Source organism: Diabrotica virgifera, chromosome 3 (assembly GCF_917563875.1).
Source record: "Diabrotica virgifera virgifera chromosome 3, PGI_DIABVI_V3a".
Lineage (NCBI taxonomy): Eukaryota > Metazoa > Arthropoda > Insecta > Coleoptera > Chrysomelidae > Diabrotica > Diabrotica virgifera.
The window spans coordinates 199452773-199457383 of NC_065445.1; the positions used below are offsets into that span (position 1 = coordinate 199452773).

Below are 4611 nucleotides of genomic sequence, written 5' to 3' on the forward strand. Positions count from 1 at the left end.
TTTTAAACGATTTGCGGAAAAATAGTATGTTTACCTCGTAGGAAAAGCCACATTCCTGGACTCTGTGTTGCTAAGTCTCGGCTTGCGCCTCGACTTAGCAATCTTCACAGTCGTCCAGGAATGTTAAGCTTTTCCTACCCGGTAAACAATGTACTATTTTTGACATTAAATTGTTTATAAATAAAATGGCCGCCAGAACCTACGCAGGAAATAGTTACAATTTGTTCTTACAGGTATTACCTGTCGAAAAAACGCTTCAGTACCCTGGCTGTTGAAGTGTCATGGAAAAAACTTTATTACCCTGGACTACCTAAGCACGGCAAGAGATGGTTCCCTAATAGGAAGACGATCAGTGGAAGACCATGAAAGGGATGGAACGACAACCTACTGGAGGTACATTGAAAAATCAGACAGAGTCATGTCTTTACAAAAAGAAGAAGAAAGAAGAATTTCAAATTCTGACATTTTTGACCTTTTTTTATTGTCTTTGTTGTTCTGCATTTAGAGAATAATATAAATGTACATTTGATTCATTAAGGAAAAAACTATTAGAACTGGTTTTGTTATCAGTCTTTAAAAATAAAATAAACGATCTCACTGGTAAAAATAACCATAATAAAATAAAGCAGGACATTACTGTATTTATCAGTTGTTAACAATATTGGTATTTTAATTTAAGCAAACGATTTTTTAAACTACTTTGTTATCGCGTTATCTTTAACATTTAACCCAAGAACTATAACATAGAACCGGTTTCTGGATTAATCTGGTTTCTGATATATGTTTTATTTAAATATTGCATCAGTGTTTGTGCGAGTATTACAAAAATAGCGTTGTTCTACGGCCGTGCTAAAAGAGCCACTTTCACGCACGCATTTCGTTTGCGAAAGTTGCACTATCCCGCACGGCGTGCGGGAAAGTAAAATACCTTGTAATATTGCATTATAATATAATACATGTAATAAACTAATATTTAGATATTATTTACTAATTTATTTCAAATTTATCTTATTGTGTTCATGTTTTAATGAAATTAGCGCGATTATTTCATTCATAGGAGATTCTGACCAATAGAAAGCTACAGAAATCTAAATTAAATTGATTATTTTTTGATTATTTTAACTTCCAATCGTATAGTAAGATATTTGGTCACGTGTTTAATTCTATCCAATCAGATTAAAATTATACTGAGAATTATCTACTGAAGAAAATTACCGATAGAATTTTTTTAAGTAGATTGTTTCTGTTTAATGGCAACCCGTTTCCTAATTTTGACAACTGTCACATTTAAGAAAATATCCATAATATACGTATTAAAAAATAATCTTACGAATATCACACGACAGTAAGAATAAATAATAAAATAATAATGCTTCATTTTTACTCAAATTTGTTATTTACTAACAAATTTTCGAAAAACTGTCGCATTATTTTCAATTTATTCTCACCAAATACTATGGACTATATAGTCAATAGTATTTGTTTTCACTCTCTTGTGATATTATATCCGATAATTCGATGAAATAAAATTTTTTTGACATGGTATTTAAAAGTCAGATCAGTAGACAATTACAATGGTTTTTAATCGTCGTCATGGAAACCAATATCGTCGTCGTGGTAACCCATTATATTGAAAGTTTGGTTTTGACAACCTTCTCAAAGAAGTAATTTGTGTATTTTCACTTCTAAATAAAAATTTATATATAGTCAGTTCGCTAAACTCAGACACAAGGTATTAGAACTTGGTGGTAAAACGATTTAAGCATATTTCGCCCTTCGCCCTACAGTCGCCATCTATCGCCATTACATTTAGTTCACTGAAAACAATTGCAGTTTGCTTTGGTAGTAAACAGGTTTAACCATGCGCTTAAACCATTTTACCACAAAACTATTTTTAGTATAGGCCGTTCCAAGATGCTGTCAAAATTAAATCAATATGGCTACTGGAAGGCAAACATTGAATATTATTCTATCAGGTTCTTATGGTTTTAGATCATTTTAGTTGTTGTACAAAGATTAATTTAACATTTTCTCTGGAAGTATTAATTTAGAAAGATAATATGCCTCATTGGTGTTGTGTTTTGAAGTGTGAAATGCAAAGTAATCGTGATAAAGTTAGCTTTTACCACTTACCATCAGTGCTACATTCTAAGCACAAAACTGAACCAATTTAACTAAATAAGTTATAGTTATCATCTGAGAGACAACAACAATGGTAAAATGCAATAAAATATAAAGATTTTACTAGCAAAATGGAAATTCCCCTGTAATCATCTTATATCTGGTAAGTTACAACATTTGAACATTAACGATTTTTGAAGATGTTAACAGTCTAATCTTGTAGGAAAACCAGCCGACTTAACTGATAATAACAATCCAGATTGGGTTCCTTCAATAAATATGGGGTATATAAACACAATGAAATGAGTTCCCCAAAATCTAAAATGGGAATTAAGGTACCAAAGGAGAATTAAAAGAAAAGGGTACCTACAAGAAAAAATTGCTTTTTTATTCCTCTTGAAATGATTTATAAGACACTGGACTGTCTTATATTCTACAAATACTAGGTAGGTCTATGATTTTACACATTTTTCATTAATGATACATTACTGTTACTTTAGTAGATTTAGAAACAGTGGATAGTTAGTGGTAGATAGTAGTTATTTGGTATAAAAGTTAGTTTAGTAGAAGACAAGATTTTGCCAAATAGTCAAACATATATTACAATGGAAAAATTAACAAATACATTTTATGTCATTAACATTAACACAGGATTTTAAATATCAGCTTAAGAAATTAGCTTTATCTTGTGAAAGTATAGAAAATGATGATGCCAAAACTAAAAATTATACTGGTTTAGCAAATTACAATGTTTTTAAAATAGCTTTAAAGTATATTACACCATTTATCAAATACCATCAAAATACTGTTTTGTCACCAAGTGATCAAGTATTGCTTACTTTAGCTAAACTAAGCTTAAACTTAGATTATAAAGATTTGAGATATAGGTTTAGTATTTCACCCTACCCGGTATCAACTTATTTCAAAAATACTTTGTATATAATGTGTCTTAGGTTAAAAAAATTTGTGTTCTGGCCTGATAGAGATATTTTAAAGAAAACTATGCAAAATTCACTTAAAGAATCTTTTCATGGAAATACTACAGGTATAATTGTGAAGCTAGTTATTTGAGGCATTTTTGTAATTAACTATTCTAATTGGGAAATAAGCCACAATTTAACTTAAAAAATAATTTTATTAATCTTTCGACTTCCAAATCAGACGTCATTGTCAAAATACAAAATATTATTATTTATGCATATTATTACCTGTAAATATTTCTTCTGATTGTTAATTGTAAAGGATTGAAAAATTACCATTTATTTTATTTTTTTTAGAATCAGCTGAGAGAAGTGGTCTACAAAAACCCAGGAAGGAAACGGAATATGTGGCTACGAAAGGCAAAAGAAAGGTTTACAAAGCAAATGTGACACATTTTTTTGAAATATTTAGGAATATCAGTAAATTGCATTAAAAAAATGTATGAAAAGATTTTGTTCAATAAAAATGTTTATATTTATCAAGGATGTATTAATTGGTATGGCCACAGAATCGCCTGTCATTTCTAAATGACCTACTCAAACACATACTTAAATTTAAATCTTACAGGAGAAAGTTTATTTTACCCCTAAACTATGCACTTTTGGATTCACCTGGTAGATATACGTGCAGGGCTGATGCCTGCCAGGTCATGGTTTTTAGCCTTTGTGTGCTATTTATAAAATACTTCACAATGTCACTACACAAATTTCTAGCCTTACAGGAAGACTGTTACTCGGAGGGTTTACTAGCTCTTAGACTATAAACAAACTTTGTGTTTATTTATTTATATTATTATTTATTATAATATATAGGGGAGTGCATATAGATTTTCACTTCGGAAAAAATCAAACAAGATAGAACTTTTTGTAATTTCATTAAGAAATGTTTAATAAACAACATATCAAAAAGTTCTACTCGAGAAGTGGGTGCTTCATTTTTTATTAAACAAATGAACTACGAAATTAGATGTTTTTTTAAATAACTCAGAAAATATAAATTTTAGAAAAAAACTGACTTGACCATTGAAAAATTCAGAAAATTTTACAAAAAAAACCTTATATAAAGAATGTTCTAAAACTAAATCTGTATTTTCTATAATGTTTTATTTATAACGCTAAAGTCGCCCTTCTCGCAAATATTGGCGCACTGTAAACTAACGTACGGCGAAGTGCACGGTTGAATTATTTTGATGAATTCTTTAACTACTGGATCGAATGAAATTTTACAAATTGAACATGAAAGAAGAATAATTAAGCTATCTTATGGTTATAATAGAAAGAAATAAAATGTACGGCGTAAGTACGGTGTGGGTGGAAAGTGAGTCTTACATGAATTTTGTTTAAAAATGATTAAAAAATGTGTAACTAATACAATTTTTTTATAAAACTCTCAATTTTGCACAACTTACCTTTCAAGCATCTTACTAAATGATGTTTCATTCAAAAAAAAAAATCAAAAATTTAATTCAAATGATACAGGGTGAGTCATGAGGAACTGTACATACTCCTA

General features: G+C 29.6%; 1 long non-coding RNA gene across 1 annotated transcript; it reads left to right on the forward strand.

Moving 5' to 3' along the window:
* Positions 1-1743: 1743 nt before the first annotated feature.
* LOC126882286 (uncharacterized) lies at positions 1744-3580 on the forward strand. The gene is made up of 2 exons (XR_007697257.1): positions 1744-2567; positions 3399-3580. It is a non-coding gene; the product is annotated as an uncharacterized LOC126882286 (long non-coding RNA).
* Positions 3581-4611: the final 1031 nt, after the last annotated feature.